Source organism: Lissotriton helveticus, chromosome 1_1 (genome assembly GCF_964261635.1).
Source record: "Lissotriton helveticus chromosome 1_1, aLisHel1.1, whole genome shotgun sequence".
In the NCBI taxonomy this organism is placed as follows: domain Eukaryota; kingdom Metazoa; phylum Chordata; class Amphibia; order Caudata; family Salamandridae; genus Lissotriton; species Lissotriton helveticus.
Window position 1 is genome coordinate 1,358,969,391 of NC_136057.1, and position 19,442 is coordinate 1,358,988,832.

A 19,442-nucleotide genomic window follows, 5' to 3' on the forward strand; every position below is an offset into this window, starting at 1 on the left:
AATCCATATGTAAAATGAGACATCTATTTGGTAATGGCCCTTTCTGAACAGGCTTAATGTCCTCTAAAGAGGCTTTATCTCTTTGGATTGTACTCTGCATTATGTGTTGCTACCAGTTGGCAAATAAACCTTTACCTGGTAAACCAAAAGCAAACTTCACTAGAAGAAAAGCAGCATCTGCAGCTTGGTTCAAGAATGTTACTCTTTCAGAAATATGTAACCTGGGAATCTTTTCATATGTTCACTAGACAAAATTGTCTGGAGGAAATTCCAGGGCTGTTACTTTTTTGGGGTCAGGTGACTCTATGAAATGAGTTCAATTACCCTACCCAAATACTGTTTCTTTTTCTGCATGCCTTACTTGTGAATAGTTTTACTTCTTACATTGACAGCTGAGAAGAGTGGATATGGTGTCCACTCTATTCTTCACTATCAGTGAGAATCCTACAATGCAGAAGGAAACATTACTTACGTGTAATCCTAGTTCTGCATCATAGGTATTCTCACTGAAGTCATGAAGAACCCTCTTGCCTGCCTGGCGGTCAATGTAACAGATGTATATATATACAAATGTTTTCCTTTGTATTTCATATTCTCCTGTTCAAAAAGAACTAAGCCTGTGACCTAGGCACAAAAGATACGAGTCCTTACTGAGGTCGTCTTCGATTGTCTGTCTTAGATCAAGCCAATTAGTACATTTCCATGTGTGAAAGCGGCTAGTCAGATTGAGGCCCTAGTATTTTATTGAGTGTTACACCCAGGTGAAGGTTCCCATTTTGGGGTAGCTGAGCAGCAGCTAGCTAGTGAAAGGATATGGATGACTGAGTGACCCAATCAAGCTCCTGGGGAGGCAGAACCCCAAGGGGCAACCCACCTTTGAGGCTACTAATATCACTTGAAAACAGACCTGCCTGTGGCTACACCACCCCCTCTCCCCTCCAAACATATCACAATCAGTGGACATGCCCCCTGTTAGATGCATCCTGCTACGGCAACAGTGCTTTTATAATTCCCTAGGAAATGTAGGGAACATAACAACTGAACATGTGCAGAAATGGCTTGGCTGGGTTTGGTCTGCCTCTGTATGATAGGCTTTTCCTCGTTAATTTAATCAAGAATGACTGCCTTACTCCACCTGTTTCTGCTCTAAACCTCTGTCTGATCAAGCAGGATGACTCCTCTCCTGTCCCCTCCTGATCTCCCCATAGAAAAAGTTTATGAATTGGTGTTTATAGTAAGTTACTTTAGTACACTTTACATACTACAAAATGCAGTTTGTGATTCAAGCCCTACATTTAAAAGTTAAAGTTATTTAATTATATTAACATGGTTTCCTATGGGTGCTACATTAAGCCCTTGCTTCCATTATTTTCAATAGGAGTGTGTTGCTGTACCTTTTAGTGGTCTTTTGTAATGTAGAATTGCTCCAAGGCTGGACTGGAGTACATTTACTACTGGGCGTTCAATTTCAGGGTAGTACTAACTTCAAAAGTGTAGTTTGTGAATAAGAATGGTCTTACTCTTTTGAAGGTGGGTGTTTGCGTTAACATGCTGTTCCCTAAATTCCTCCTTATCCCTCCCTAAACTTCTCCTTATCCATTATTAAACTTGTATCATTAGTAGTAGATATTCCTCATTTTCTCACCACTTTCCAAATCCTGCTCACTTTAACTACTAAGTATAGTAAACTTGCATGCACAGAGATCTTCTCATTGAAAATGTAATAGAGGTGGATGGTGGAGATTTCCACCTGTAGGTTTGTGAATTGCATTTTGTAGTAAGTAGCACTACTAAGGGACTACTCAATGTATTCAGAGGTCAGACTTTGCCCCCCCCCCCCTCAAACTGCACGTCAGCATAGTGACAGATCCTTAATGTTGGGATGCGGGGGAACATGTACACAACCTGGACATTACTCGTCTGTTGTAAAGGGAAGAATCATCTCATCATCTCAGTCTCAACCTCAGAACAATCATACTGACCTTGAAGGTGTTTCTTTCAGAAATACGAAATTCACAGGGCATGATACAAAAATACAACACCGACACTATGTACTATATTCACAAGCAGGGTGGTACATGGTCCCTTCTGCTATCTCAAGAAGCTCAGAAACTGTGGCTGTGACCTCTGAAGGTCAACACAGCTGTCAGCCGAGTACGTACCAGGATTACAGAAGAAATTGGTGGATTATCTCAGCAGAAACAATTCAGCCAGCCACAAATGTGAAATAGACTGCAGGCAATTGGCACTCCTAAAACAAGTAACTCATTTTCCTCTCTTGTTAACCATTGTTAATTTAGGCAGCCTTTTTTCTTTCGCCAGTATCTCTCTTACTCAGTGCAAATTATCACATATGTTCTGCAGACTAGTGTTATATTAATTCATATGTTCATCCACGCATCTTGGTGACTGGTGATACATGGCGTGAGCAAACAAGGATTCAGCTTAATCTTGTTGAAAACCTAAATTATTCGTATATTTCAATAGTGCATGATCTAACAGTGGAAGAAAAGATATACTTTCAAAGAAGATGCATTTACACATTTTTTAAGCCAATCTAATGAGTTCCCTTTGTATGTGTATCCCATGAGACCCGTTGTTTGAGTCCAAGAAGTTCCAGATGGTCAAAGAAAGACAAAATCAATTAGTCCTTCTCATTTCAGTCAATAGGATAAAAACGCCATGGAACACAAGGTGGTTAATGGACCCTACAATATGTCAATAAACTCCCAAAAATCATCCTAAAACATAATTTTGTTCTCCTGGCAAGTGAAGCACAGAGGCTGCCAGATAAGCAGTTAATGGTGATACCTGGCCCGGTACTGCCTGAAATAACTCAAATGTAGTCTAGGTTTGGAGAATTGCTAGACTACCAATGACTATTAGGGTCACACATTTTCACTTAGGTTGATTTTTGGTAATAATGGAATAACAATCGTGAAGCATCAAATTGATTTGTATCATTGAGGCGTCAAAGATCCATTTTTCTATCTATCAAACAGTCAATTGTTGCTTGTACTCTTATCGACAATACCTCATTTGAATAAACCAATGTCAAAATCAGAACAAATTACAATCAATATCGCAAATAAGATCAATTGCTACAACACAAATCTTGCGCAACAAAATTGATACTAAATTACGCCCTGAATGGGCTTGAAGACCATGCATCCCTAAGGTGCAGCACACCATAGATTTATACATTAATTTGATATACATAGTTATTACTGTTCAATTCATTATGCCCATTAGTCTCAATTTTGTTGTGATATATTTGTGTTGTAGCAATTGATCTTATTTGTGATATGGATTGTATTTTGTTCTGATTTTGACACTGGTTTATTCAAATGAGGCATTGTCGAAAAGAGTACAAGCCACGATTGATTGTTTGTACACCATGCTAACATGGCGATGTTGTTTACACATGCTAAGTCCTTTATCTATGTCAACGTCCATGTCGAGATTTCTTTAAATCAAGTCCGTTTCTAGCACGCCTGATTACACTGACGAAGGCGACAGCTGAACCGCGCCTGTTTTCTACACAAGTTCGTTAAATAAATTCTTTGAGCTCACCCCCGCGAGTGCTTCATTTCGTGCACATCAGGCACGGAGTCACAGAGCTTTTATTTGCAACGCGGGTACCGCCGCAAAAGAAGCTCCACCTGCGAGTGCACGGGTAAGGGTGACCAGGAGCTTTGATTTGTGCTCCCGTGCACCACTCCTGCAGGATCCCCCTGCAACATAGAGGAGAATGTGAAACGGGGACGGAGACTTCGGATTCTACAGGGGAGCCTGAAGAGACCAGGCCACACCCAGCCGGTAAACCAATCCAGCACATATTCACTTACCAATAACTAGCAGCGGCAGGACGAGGGGACATTTATGCAGTATTGTTACAAGCAGATATTAACGCTCAAATTGCATCTTGGACAATGTTTAGTGTATCGGAACTCCGGGAAACGGCTTTGGACATTTTCAAAAAAAGACCTAGTACTGGAGCTGCAATTAATGGCGCGGGAACACAAACAATTTCAACCTTTGCCTCGCAATTCACAGCCCTGGAGAGACTTACGAATGTGAAATACGCAAGTGGTGGGAAGCAACATCCCTACAAAGTTATATTGATGGGCATAGTGTCCCCAGAGGACTTAGAATATACACAGTACCTGCGTATGAAAATCCAGACCCACTGCTTCTAGAAGAGTGGGCAGAACACACGACCAACTCTTGTCAGGGCATGTTAACCATCCTGGTGACATTTGCATGGAGTGACAGAGAGAGAAACCACTCAAGGACATTCAAGACCTGGAAAATGAGATAACTAAGGATGATGATAAAACAAAACAAGATGAATTAAAAGAACAGATGAAGAAACACCTTAGAAACTACGAACAAAAAATCAAATAGAGAAAACAAGAAAAATTTGACAGGGATGCGAAAGATTATGCACAAGGCAGGGTATTGACCTTTGCCAAGAAATTTGACGCTACGAGGAGAGAACTCCAAACTAAGAAAGTGGTTACCACTGTAGAACACCAAGAAACCTCAGAGTCAGATATCACCGATAACGAACAGTCAGGGGAGGAAAGTGGACACATTCCCACAACATCAGCACACAAGACCCCTTTTCAGGAGGAGTTCTGTCTCATACGCCAGTACTGGCAAAGAGGGAACAAGAGGAAACCACCTGATCAAAGACTCATAGACAGACAAGGAGAGGTGGCGGGTGGCGTAAAAAGCAACAGATCTCTCCCAGTTACCAGGAGCAAAAAGACAAACAGACAGAAGTAAGCAATAATAACTTAAAAATGGTGAATCTGACCCCTAAGGTTGTATCCAAGAGCGAGGAGTCAGTACTGAAACTGGGCTTGACCTTTTGCCCCCAAAGAAAACTGGAATACACACAAACCCGGATTGACCTGTTCAAACTCACGCGGAAACTGAAGCTACATAAATACTTTAAACAAAGACCAACGATGCATCGAACAAGACCTGGAGGGCAACCTATGGCAACGGATATCCTGACTGGGGATGACCTTGAAACCATTAGAATTTTAGAAAATCTATGAACTGAAGGTGGACAATGGCAGGAAAGTGCCTCAAACGAACCACATCATACTGTATCTGCAGGAATAGACCAAAGTGATAGCGAGAGCCCATTTAAACCGGCTTCAACGTTCTTACATCAAATGCCTGGAGATGCAATCGATATCTTTGCGGAGGCGATCAACAAGGACCTAATACGATTAACATGCAAGGGCACTGTACCAAAAAGAAAGAGTAATTTTACTAGAGCACAACAATAAGCACTTGAGAGTCTACGCAAGGACAAATCTGTGGTGTGCAAACACTCTGATAAAGAGGGCAACATTGTGCTACAGATGTGCGAAGCATACAATGAAGAGGCACTACATCAGCTATCAGTTGAAAACTACTACCAGAGAACAAACAAAAAAGAATACCAGCAAAGCATCTCGGAATGCCACCAACTAATACAATTCAATTCAATTCAGTTAATTTATATAGCGTGCTACATACCCAGAGGGTCTCAAGGCGCTTGGAGAAGGGTGGGGAATTACTTGTCGAATATCCATGTTTTAAGTTGCTTTCTGAATGCTAGGTGGTTCTGAGTGAGACGAAGGTGAATGGGAAGTGAGTTCCATGTTTTAGCCGCCAGGTAGGAGAAGGATCTTCCTCCCATGGTGGTTTTGTTGATGCGAGGTATAGCAGCAAGGGCTTGGTGGGAGGAGCGTAGCTGGCGGGGGGGGGTGTAGAAGGAAAGTCGTGTGTTGAGGCATTCGGGTCCAAGTTCGTAAAGTGCTTTGTGTGCGTGGGTTAGGAGGCGGAATGTTATCCTCTTATTAACGGGGAGCCAGTGGAGGTTTTTCAGGTGACCGGAAATGTGGTCTTTACGCGGAATGTCTAGTATGAGTCTGGCTGATGCGTTCTGGATGCGTTGGAGTTTTTTCTGAAGTTTTGCGGTGGTGCCCGCGTATAGGGTGTTTCCGTAGTCCAGGCGGCTTGTAACCAGTGCGTGAGTGACCGTTTTTCTAGTTTCTGTGGGGATCCAGCGAAATTTTTTTTGAGCATGCGAAGAATGTTGAAGCAAGATGATGAAACGGTGTTGACTTGTCTGGTCATCGAGAGTGAGGAATCCAGAATGACTCCCAGGTTGCGTGCGTGGTCTGTTGGGATGGGTGCTTTTCCAAGGGACTCTGGCCACCACGAATCGTCCCAGGCGGAGGGGGAGGTACCTAAGATAAGGACTTCTGTTTTGTCGGAGTTCAGTTTCAGACGACTGAGCTTCATCCACTCGGCTACTTCTCTCATTCCTTTATGTAGGTTGGTTTTGGCGGTGTTAGGGTCTTTGGTGAGTGAGAGGATCAGTTGAGTGTCATCAGCGTAGGAGATGATGTTGAGGTTGTGTTGGCGTGCGATGGCCGCGAGGGGGCTCATGTATACGTTGAAGAGGGTGGGGCTGAGTGAGGATCCTTGAGGTACGCCGCAAATGACTTCAGTGGCCTCTGACTTGAATGGTGGAAGGCGGACTCTCTGGGTTCTTCCGGCAAGGAACGATGTGATCCATTCCAGTGCTTTTCCTTGGATTCCGATGTTTCTGAGGCGTTGTAACATGGTGCTGTGACAGACTGTGTCGAAGGCTGCGGAGAGGTCGAGGAGGATGAAGGCGACTGTGTCTCCATTGTCCAGTAGAGTTCGAATGTCGTCTGTTGCTGCGATGAGTGCGGTCTCAGTGCTGTGTTTGGCTCGGAAGCATGACTGTGAGGAGTCAAGGGATTTGTTGGTTTCGAGGAAGGCGGCGAGCTGGTTGTTGACAGCTTTCTCGATGACTTTGGCCGGATGATATGAAAGAAATATGCTGGAAACAGATGAGTATTTGTATCTCCGGTGCCTCAATCCCATCACGCCAATCTACCATCTACCTAAGAACCAACATCCTCCGGGACGACCAATTGTTTCTTCCCAAGAGAGTCTTATGGAACACTTATCAATTTACATAGACTACTTTCTGTCTGATTTTGTGGTCAAATTGACATTGTATATCAGAGAAACCAATGATTTAATGAACAAAAAGTACGATTACAACAAAATAATCAGCGAAAGAGCAGGAATTTGGCTTCAGCATCATACAAACTTCAGACTGTGTCACACTAATAAAGCAGGTAAGAGCCTTGCATCCTACCTGAAATTCAAGCTACAACAAACTTCCATCAAGAGTATAGTTGACAAACTAGGGACACCACACTCAGATCCCAACAAAATTGCTGAAATCTTTAAGGATTTCTATAATGATCTATACAGTAAAAACAAAGACATTGATGGATCCAAGTTGGGGCACTATCTAGATAACTGCAAACTCCCTTCTCTTCCGTCGAACGATCAAACCGAACTAAATCGCCCTATATCCTTGGAAGACAGCAACCAGGCCATTAAATCCCTCAAAACTGGGAAAGCCCCGGGCCCGTATGGCTTTAGTGCAATGTTCTATAAAAGCTTTTCGCCTGTTCTAACGGAGCCACTAAAGGATTTATATGAGCAGTTTACCACAAGTGGGCAAGTCCACAGCACACCTGCAGAGGCCATTATTGCTGTTCTCCCAAAAGATGGGAAGGACCCCACGTCTCTGAAAAACTACAGGCCGATAAGCTTGATCAATCTCGACTGTAAGATCTATGCCATGATTTTGGCCAAAAGGATTCAAAAAGTACTGCCCCAACTGGTCCACCCATCACAGGTAGGGTTTCTCAAAAACAGACTATCCAGCGATAACACGCGAACCCTTGCACATATCTTAGAAAAAGCAAAATTAACTAATTCCCCCACGGTAGCCGTGACCTTAGATGCCGAGAAGGCCTTTGACAAGGTAGACTGGGCCTACCTAGAAGCCACCCTACATTAATTTAAATTGGGAACCGATTTCATCCGTATGGTGATGGCCTTATACGCTAACCCTTCAGCAAGAGTAAGGGCGGGTGGATGCCTCTCAAGTTCATTTGAGCAGAAGCAAGGCACAAGACAAGGCTGTCCCCTCTCTCCTTCACTGTTCCTTCTAGCGATCGAGCCCTACTTGTACTCTTTACGAAACAACAACCTAATTGAAGACATAGGTTTCGGAGGTGTACAGTCAAAATTTCGGCTTACGCCGATGATGTTTTGGTGGTCTCCGAGAACGCGGAACTAGCAATCCCGGCCCTGATGTCCTCTATTGCGGAATTTGCAGAAGTGTCAGGATAAAAACTTAATAAGGACAAGACGGAGGTAAAACTGCTTAACAATATAGGTGATAAAAGGATTCTGGGTGATTCCGGAATATGCTGGCAAACAAAGAGCTTTAAAAACCTTGCCATTGAATTCGAGAAAGATTTAATCAGTATTCTTAAAATTAACGAGCTTGCCTTATATAAAAAGATTTCCTCACTATTGGACGGCTGGTCCCCAAAATTTTTGTCCTGGTGGGGCAGAGTGAAAACTCTAAAAATGATGTTCATGCCACTTGTCAATTATTTAATAAGCATGTTGCCCTTGTTATTGTCTGAGGACTTCCTCAACAAGATACATAAGATTTTTAATGTTTTTCTGTGGCAAAATAAGAAACCAAGAATCTCCTTACGTAAACTCCAACTGCCAAAAGATAGAGGAGGCATAGGCTTACCAAACTTTAGATGCTACCACACGGCCTATTTATACAAGCACGGAGGAAATTGGTTTCACAATTATCAGGACTATACTCCTGTATGGATTCAAGTTGAAAAATCTATCATCAATAATCTACTGCTCCCCGCCATAATGACTGTGGATGCCACAGCTTTCCCTCATGCTAAGTATATATTCCTTAACACTAAAAGGGCTCTCCTCAATCTGGAGGGACACTGTAAGGCAAAAATAAAGTTTTCCAAATCCAATTTAACATCGTTCTGGCTTAACCCGGCTTTAAAAGATGATGGCCAACTCCTCTTCTGGGAAAACTGGTCCAAAAAAGGAGTGAACTTATTGCAAGATGTTTATGAAGGACCCACACCTCTAACTTTTGCCACCTTACAAACACGGTTTGATCTCCAACCACTTGATTTTTACAAATTCCTACACCTCAAAGCACTTGTATCTGCCAGAGCCATACCACCAGAGAACCCTACACTTTGCAATAAACTAATTCAGCTCATGTTAAAGGGCCATATGGTCTCAAAAGTTTACAAGATCCTGTCTCCTATGCCTCAGAAAGCACACAGAAAGTGTGAACGGGACTGGGAAAATGAACCTAACCCTTCCAATATGGCCTTTGACTGGGATAAAATCCACCTTACGCACGCCTTTTTACAACAAAATATCCCCGATAATCTCACAGACAAAATTTATGTTGATAAGCAGGTCATACTGGACACCAGAAAAACTCTTCAAGCTCAAACTCATAGATAATCCCCTATGTTGGAACTGCAAGTCAGAAGTGGGTGACCTAGCACATATGTTCTTTCACTGCCCGTTATTGCAAAAGTTCTGGGATGAGTTCTATAACTACATCCAATGTACCTTCCACTATAGACCACCCAGGGACTTCACATATGTCCTACTGGGGGCGATTGACCCAAACATAACAAGAGACCAAGACAGACACCTTCTAGACCTCATGATTACACTTGCGTGCAAGGTTGTCCTCAGCAAATGGAAGAGTGCTTCCGATGTTTCATTCAATATTTGGCAGGAATGGCTGGCGTCCCTGAGGGGAGCTGATAATGATGTCCTCCATTCATCCCCTTGGCAAAAACCTCTTACCAAACTATGGAGCCTACTTGATTCACTAGAACTTTGCTACGATCCGCCTTAGGCAATATGTCTCACACTACGCCTGTGACAACACACTGATTATTTGCACCTGTGTTGTGAGCTCGCAGTCTTCTCCTGTGCATGCTGTTTCGTGTCATGTTGCTGCTGCCTAGCCCCCCCCTCACCTTTCCCCCTATCTTTGTTCTACGGCTCCAATATATTATGTATGGATGGTAAGAACATTGCTTTCAAATGACAATTGTCCATTAAGGATCCACTGCATGTACCTCTTAAGCGCTATTGTATCCTGAATATATTATCATTCCACTGACAGTATTGTATGTATCCACCCAGGCACTATTTTCTGTCTGCCATTTTTCAGCGAGCCATCCTTACACTTTATATTTGTTTTTGTGTATTCTTGTAATTTAGTAATTTTGCATTTTTGTATCTCATGTATCTTTGTATTTTTTGTATTATTTGTATTCTCAAATAAAAAAGATTTGAAATTAAAAAAAGAGATAGCAAGGACTTTTTACAACATATTGAAAATGTAAAATGGGAAGCAGGATTCCAAATGATAGTGATGGGCATTTCTAGTATATACACTTGCATCGCACATCAGAATGGTCTCGTAGCCATACAATCTTTTCTGAAGAGTCGCCCACTGAAATATGTAGAACACAACACCATGCTGTTAGAACTTATAGAGTTCTGCTTGAACAACAACATCTTTATCTATCAAGACCAATATTATAGTCAGGTCTCTGGCACGGCCATGGGCCCCTGCCTCGCCCCAAGCTACACAAACTTGTCCATGGGCTGGTGGGCGAAGTGGGTGGCCTGGTCAGATGCCAACAACACCTGGACGGTAAGTGTGATAGCTTGGCATAGGTACATTGATGATCTCTTTCTTATATGGAGGGAGTCCTTCAAGTTAGCACAGGCATACATAGAGGTCTTGAATACCAACAAAGTTAATCTGAAATACACCGGAGAAGTGAGTTCCACTTCGGTGGATTTTTGGGACTTAGTGATCTTTTTATCTGAGGACAAGTTATGTACCAGGCTTTATAGAAAGCCCACAGCTGGCAATTCGATCATACATGCCACTAACAGCCACCCACGCAAGCTCATCAGCCTCATCCCTTATGGAGAAATGCTGAGAATTAAAAGGAACAACACCAGAGAGTGTGCTTTTCAAAGAGCGGCCCATGATAGTATGATCAGATTCAGTGCACGTAGCTACGATAAACAGACATTGGAACAAGCCCTTCATAAGATTAATTCTGTGTCGAAAGTAGAATTGTTGCAGGACAAAACGAAAGGCATAAAAGATTCAGGTAAGTTTAGAATGGTCACTACTTTTTAAGAAAGCGCCGATGAATTAAGAAACATCTTACGCAAAAATTGGCACACCCTGAAAACAGATCCGATCATAGGTACAGACATATCATCTAGACCTATGTTAACTTTCAAAAAAGCGAGATCATTGAAAGATAATTTGGTGAGTAGTCATCATGCCAACACAAACTCAGCAACCATTCAGAAAGACTACATGGCTTCTTTCCCTGTGGCAAATGCAAGGCCTGTTCCAACAGTAAGAAAACTCAGTCCTACAGTGTGCCAGGGCTCAAGAAACCCAAATTGATCAGCACGTTCATGACTTGTAGTATTCATACACTGTTTACTGTCTAGTTTGTCCATGTGGACTGAAATATATTGGGAGCACTATACACCCCACAAAAGTACGCATCTTAGAACACATGACGGCAATCACGAATAGGGATGCAACCTACCCGGGGGCCAGACATTTCAGTGCTAAAAATGACAGTAACGGGGATATTCCTACGTTATTCTGCCTTTTTCATGTAACGGCAAACCCCAGGGGAGTTGACAGGGTTTTAAACCTTAGAAGGCTTGAATCATGTTACATCACTGACCTCCAAAGTAAGGCCCCCAATGGGATGAACAGTAATGAGGAATTATCAGCCCATCTTGAGGAAGGTTGATACATGCATAGACTGGATGTCATGCAATACATTTTCCTTCTTTCTTCACATTCTTTTTACCCTCACGATTTCCTCTTCTTCCTTTTCTTATTCTGATTTTGACACTAGTTTTTTCAAATGAGGCATTGTTGGTAAGAGTACAAGCCACGATTTTTTGTACACCATGCCAATATGGTGATGTTGTTTACCCATGCTAAGTCCTTTATCTATGTCTATGTCCATGTCGAGATTTGTTTAAATCATGTCCGTTTCTGGCGTGCCTGATTACAGTGACGAAGGCAGAAGTTAAAGACAATGAAATGATGACATTGAAAAATCGATTCAGGAAGAGAGGCTATACTGACCAGTGCCTAAAGGCTTCCATAGAGAAAGTGAAGAAGCAAACGAGGGACGGGTCCTCTTTAAGGTTAACGAAAAAACAAAACACCAAAAATTAGTGTAGACTAAGCACAGATTATAATAAACTACACGGCCCCGTTAGAAAAATCATGACAAAACACTGGCATGTGATTAAAAATGATCCGATACTAGGAACTTTAGTGCCTAAAACACCTTTAATAACTTTCAGCAGGGCAAAGTCTTTCAAGCAGATGCTGGTGAACAACACGATTACCAAGAAGAAAAACACAGTCAACAGTTCTTGGTTGACACGTAACGATGGTTTTGTAAAGTGTACAAAGTGCAAAGCTTGTGCACATGGTAAAAATGTCTCAACTTACAATCCAGGGCTGTCCAAGAGAGTAAAGAAAATCAAGGGACAGTTTAATTGTAATTAAGAATCAGGACAGGACATACCCGGTGGCACGCCACTTTGAATGATTTCACAACAAAGATGTTTGAAGTCTAGTTTACTTTGTAATTGATGCAAGATAGGGGATAGAACAAAGAAATTACGGTAATTAGAATCGTGGTATATTGTGGAGTTAAATTCAAAGAGCCCTGCTGGTCTGAATATAGAAGAGGATTTGTATAGTCATCTATAAGAGAAGAGTGTTTATGTATTGTCCAAATTGATTGTAAAGTATTCAGGAATTGCATAGACCTGTAAATAGATTGCTGTAAATATACCCTTTCCATCATTTTAAGTTTTTGTTCAGTTCTTTGAGCACCCCCACAATCACTTTTTATTTTTTTAATCTTTAAAATGGTTATTGTTTTTTTTAATAACTACACAGAGGCTAGCTAGTTTGCCATTGCCCACTGGGGCTTTAATCCCACGTACATTATGGAATAGTGGTTATAATGTGCCATTTTATGATTGTTGCAGTGTTCTGCGTTAGCCCACTTGGGCTGGACTAAATGCTTTACGATTGGTTGAAACCAAAACGTAAAGCAGATGACAAATGAAATTCACTTGTAATTATTCGTTTGTCTTGGACATAAGTGCAATGAATTAAGCGGTGTATTATTTTCGCTTCTGTGTCAGTGCAATTGTTTACTAAGTGTATCATTTCTACTTGGTTTATGAAATGTTTAATGAGCTCCCTATCAACTGATTTGAAGTAGCAATATATTTAATGCTCTCGATGTAAGAAGAACTTTAGACCGTTAAACTACGAGTCTGTTTTTTAGCTTTATCTCTGTGTAGTTTCATGTGACAGAGGTCACATGCACAGGGTTTAGAAATGGTGCTTTTGTAATGTGAAAACTTTATTCGTGAACACGCCTGCTGGTACAGGCGAAACGCGTCGAAGATCGACATTAAAAGCAAATAATATCACCACACTGCGTCGGCTTTCCTCGTTGTGAATGAGGTTGATGTTGGATATTTTACCGTGTCTGGCTTGGGTGACCGGTAACGACGACGCGCCCTCTGGTTTGGTGGTGGCAGCTGGAACGCAAGCAAAGGAGGGAAAAAATTATATATATATATAAATCTCCAAGTAAACTTCTTCTCATTCAGCTGTTCTTCATATGGTGGAAAGAAAGAGCGTGGTTCGTCAACTGCAGCAGCCATGACGCGTGTTGTCCCTCACAGGGAACTTGATCACATGATATATATATATATATATATATATATATTCATACAGATACATTGAGGAACTTTGTGTCAGATCCTGTTCCAGGCCTGAACGTATCAATGCTCTTAGGGGTCAATCTCGACAGCCCCAAATCTGGATATGGATATACACGCAGACTTTAGGATGGCCATGCGGGGAAAGGGAAGGATGGGGACAGCGGGGAGGTAAACCTGTAAATACAAGAGAACAGATTAACATCTGGACACTTCAGATAAGTTCCTACTCCCACTAGGTTCAAATGGACTCATACTTCCACTAGCCAGTAAAGAAAGAAAAGGCTGCCGTGCTGACAGGGGTGCTGAGCAGGTAATCACACTTCCTCACACCATATACTGTAAGACACAAAAATATATGAGGCTACCACTCCAGCAGACCTGTCTAACCTCCAGACCCCTGTACATGTGACCTTCCCTCTCTATAAGCAACACCTACACTTGATGAAGTGTAAGAAGGGCTTCTAGCTCATAAGGATCACCTGCGTTGGAACACCCCTGTGGAGGTAAAAGTAGAAGGTGCAAATACTTTGATCCACGAAGGTCATGAATATAAGGTGCAAGAAAACTCATAAGCGCAATCAGCAAACTGTGACCTGCAAGGTCACGCAATCCATATATCAGTATCCAGGAAACAATTCAGGTAACAACAAAAGAACAATGTCAAGAATTCAAAGTCACTCTCTAAATATCTCTAGCCCAAACCTTATGTAGGCTATTGAATTCTTCCCTGCATGAGCACCCTGTTCTGGACTTGCCAACAGGGAAGACAATAACGAGAGCCCCCCCACGAAGAAGTGTAGTTCTCCCGCAAACGGATTTTCAGTTGCCTGAGAGTGCGACGTTCCCGTGTCCCCTGACAGTACATCCCATTCTGGGAGAGCACAGACAGGCACAGGGTTTGCCAGGGTGACGTTTGTGGAAAATGGAAACCAACCTAGGAGCATTCACCAAATATTCTGGTTCCCAAGAGTTCTCTTCAGCACCATAACCCCTTCCATGCCACTAGATACCAAAGGTGATTGGGCCGTATCTTATAATTTAGAATACCAGCCACCTTGTATTCCTTGACTTGGTCAATCCACACAGGAGCTGGGCCATACGCAGGTTTGCGTATGGAAACATAGAACACTCGGTGGATTCTCATGTGAGAGGGTAAAGAGAGTTTCACCGCCACATGGTTGATGAGTTTCACTACTCTGTAGGGACCTATATATCTAGGGTTAAACACACTATACCTCCTGAAACGAATGTTGCGTGTTGATAGCCACACTAAATCCCCTCTTTTATATGCAGGCCCTGGTCTACGATGCTTGTCTGCCTCTTGTTTGCATAGGTTTATAGCGTGAACTAAATGTTTTTGTGTGCCCTTTAGGATCTTACGTATCTGTACTATCCTGTCATATACCTCTGGAATGCGCTCTCTCCTACATGGTGTCAAAAAAGTTATATAACAAGGGTGATGTCCGTAGGTGTTATAGAAAGGAGAGTGTTTGGTGGAGCAATGTTGAAAATTGTTGTACGCTATTTCTGCAAGCCACAACCACTCCACCCATGCTTCTGTGTTGTTGATGTAGCAACGTAATTACTGTTTCAATGTTTGATTTAGCCTTTCTGTCTGACCATCTGTTTGTGGTTGGAACCTGGTGGACATGGTGGAAGAGATCTGCAAGGCCGAACACCATACTCGCCAGAACTGTGTTTAGATTTTTCCTGTTCAGATCTTGTTTTCCAGGTTTCCAGGCGTGTGCAGAGAGCAGCGAAAGAGCGGAGGAGCTCACAAGCGGGAGGCAGGGACCGCTTAAGCTCCCCTTCGCCTGGTAACTGACTCTACCCAGCCATACCCAGGCTCGATCGGGGGGACTTCGCTCCGGCGCCGGCTCAGGGGGACTGGTTGCTTGAGCTACAACCCCTGCCGAGGTGAGCAGGCAGCAGGTAGCGTAGGCGGCGAAGTAGCGGCTTTCCCGCCAGCCTTCCAGTTGATCAGCCTCTCAACCTCTCCTGGTGGGGGCCTCCTGTGTATTTATGTGAATTGTGCAGCATCAGATTGCAAAGAACTCCGGCAAGCGCTGCCGCCTTTAGCACGGTGGTTGCAGCAGAGTGGCCCTCGGCGGAATTACAGAGGCAGCTTGTAATCCTGCCTCGAGAGTCCCGCTTGCCTCACAGTTGCTCAACTCCTTCCATTCCCTGTGTGATCAGCCCGACCCTCCAACTGACCAGCCAGTTTTCTGGCATTACATTGCTTCAAGTGTGTTGGGCATGCAGGGTGGTGTGATTACCCCACACCAGAAAGTTGTGCAGGGCAGCAAGGTACAACAGAGCCATACAGTTCTGACAGACCACACAGATAATCAACCGACGCCAGGGAACCATGAGATCGGGTAGAGTCAGAAAAGCCCCAACAAAAACAAAACAACAATTACAAACTAAAGCAACCAAACGAAAGAATGAGGGAATGAGAGGGCCCAGAGACACTAGCCCACAGGATCTCGGCCCAGTTAGCCACAAAACAAAACGTGGGAAGGTCGATGAAACACAAGAAACAACGATGGCTAAAGCAACTTTTAGTCCTTGCAGTAGTCGGCACTCCAACGCCGCAAACAACCACGTCTTTTTACTCCAGGAAGGTAGCTTCTTTTCAAACGTTGTGGCAGGAGCAAAGGACAAAGCAACTAACACGAGGTTGGATCCAGAAGATCAGGATCTAATCATAGCTGAAGGGTCTCCACTAAGGAAAAATTATTTGCTCCTTCCAGCCCAAGATATACGAAAAAATTCTCCTTTCTGAAAAATCCAGGTTCAGCAATATTCTCTAAAAGCGGGACAATAGAGGGGCTGCAATCACCTCTTTTACCTTTAGCATCACACAGTCTCAATCAAAAATTACATTCAATAACTATGAAGGAAACTGTAGTAATGATTAATTCAAATGGCAGGCATCAAGCAAGCACTCAAAACAACGCCAAGGGTTATTCCAGGGGGGATGAGACGCTTTGTCAAGTAAATCATGTAGAAACACATGACGTAACAGACGACGCAATGCAAGCAGCCGATGATTTAGTTGCGCTTTGCACAAACAAGGAGCATAGCTGTGAACAACTGGAACATCAATCCGCCCATCAGACGGCTAACAACACAGAGAAAGTCACCTCCTCACAAAACACCTCACAAGTTAACTTATGTAATGCTTCAAATTCTACTCTGCATCCTCATCTGTGCAGACCAGCACCTGAGAACTCATTAGACTCACCAGACCCAGCAATTTCAATACCTCAGGGGCAGGAGGGTTTAATATCAGTTTAAGATTTGTCAGATCCCCGGCATTCTCATGTGTCCCCTTCTGCCGCCAAGACAATTCCAGTCGAGGAAGTTCAAGCTTTCTTACAACAAACAGGGTCTGAATATAAACCAAAGGTGCTTGTACCACACTTAAAAAACTCCCCCATTCAACTTTTGGAAACCATTAGCTTGGATGCAGCAAGGTCTCGGGCTGGCTTGTCGCCAAAGGACAAACCCTACGGAACATCTCAAATATTGAATGGACAGCCGCTTCCAATGGAGACATGTCCTTTTTAGCTTCCCAAGAGAGGCAGGACCTAGTTGCCTCTTATAGTCACGACTCCAATAATTTTCCACAATCAGTACAGACAGATAGAACCAACATCAACTGCAGCAACAAAAACGTAATATGGGAATCGTTATTAAGTACTAATGGTGGTACCAGGTCCTTAAAGGGAGTGAAAAGGTTGCAGCCTATTGTGGTTGCAAAATAGGGCAAGGAGTCTCCAAAAGAAAGATATGAGAGTGAGTGAGTGAGCTGAAACCTTTCCACTCCCTTTAGGGAACTGGTACCACCATTAGTAATTATCCTTACCTTTAGGAGCACTGGTCCAGGACCTCTTTCTAATTAGCTCCTTGTCCCCTTCTCCTTTGAATTGTGGTTACAATCGTTATTAAGTACCATGCAATATTCAAGTGCGGCTTTCCAATACCAGTCTTACAAGCTGGATCTTTTTCAAACACTAGCTGATTTCACCTCTGGGATTGATAGGAAGTTAGCCGATCTGAATGCCTAATAAGGAGAGGGCAAGAAGCGGCCTTTAATACACCGTCTGTGCAACAAGAATGTTCTTGCACCCCAATAGTGGACAAACTAAGAATGCTGCAGACAATTTTAGGTGACCTACTGACTGCCCTGAAACCAACAGTTACAACCTCAAACACTGCTACTAAGGATAATATGACGGTAGATAAAACAACATTGGGCCCAGTATTGACAGGGCCGTTACCGTTAAGTAGCAACTGTCCAACAGGAGGAAGTGCTCCCTCGCAAGGCTCCAAAACCGGACTACCAAACAAAAATTATTTCTCATTAAAAACTGTCCGCAAGCACAAAAGAAAAGGCAGGAATAAGACACCAATTATACAGACACCAATTATACAGGTTCAGTACCCATCTCCAGCCGGCCCTAGCGTCAACTGACCGAATAAGTGATGAAATTCCAGATTCAGTAGCTACAGCGCTGGCAATAGGTACAAGGGACCCAATGAATGAAAGACCCAACCTCATAAAAGCACAATACAGGTCTTCTTGACTTCCAGTCAGCGCCAGCGCCAATTCGGAAGTCGACTATGATTCAACTGGGAAATTATCTGGCAGCATCTCCTTTCATAGTCCCTCTCCTCAGGGTATCAACCCTGCATGCACCAACCCAAGCCAAGAGTCACTTACAACTATTTTAGACTGAAAGGCACCAATCGAGGACTTACAAGTAACAGAATTGAAAGGCTTAGCCTTGCAGGACAGTCATGTTGAGCATCCATCATTCTTAAGCCAAAATCGTGAGCAAGACGTCAGTGTGCAAGACAAAGCTCGGTCCTCTTCTGATCAACCAAAACTTCCCCACAATAGGTATAACCAAGGAAGAAATAAAGTAAATCCTCCTCATCAAGGGGCCCTCGTACACACATTACACAACAGTACTGCCTCACAGGGCCATCACCACGAAACATCTATTTATACAGCAATTAGCAGTGAAGGCACAATGCTTCAAGATCAGGACTCGATAATGGTAGAAGAGATTGATACCATAATATTCATCCCTCAATACAAATCACGAGGTCATGAGGATATATTAAACAGAGGGAACGTTTTACGGCTTTTACACTCCATCACACCTCTAGCCAACTTTGATACCTCGGATTTACTGTCTGTTGAATTTATGCCATCTAATAACAGCCAGAGCTCTGAAATGACCAAAACAAGATGGCAAACCTCAAAAGTTGCAGGCAGAATCTTGCAGGAGAGAAATAGATTTCAAAACTGGGAGATAACTTTGAAATCAATTTCAAAGCCACTATATCCTACTCCCTTTCTTACTATAGATGCAAGCAACCCAGGCCAGACAACCTTTTCAGTTCTGAAAGGAGCAAAGAGCAGAACACCAGGCACAACGACTGTGGCGAATCGGACTATAGCAGTACTACCAACACAAGGTCAATCTGCCCCAATTCACCCTTTAACAACCGACAACTGGACAGGCACACAACGACTAATAACTTCTGCACGTCCAAATTGACAACAGAAGGCTGCAGCACATCCAATTAAAACAGCACAACATGGCACCTCCATTAGCATC

At 43.0% G+C, this 19,442-nt stretch overlaps 1 protein-coding gene across 5 annotated transcripts in view; it reads left to right on the forward strand.

The window, feature by feature from the left end:
* Window positions 1-19,442, forward strand: part of ENTHD1 (ENTH domain containing 1) — a 1,583,016-nt gene that overhangs the window by 705,442 nt on the left and 858,132 nt on the right. The gene's annotated exons all lie outside the window — the stretch shown is intronic.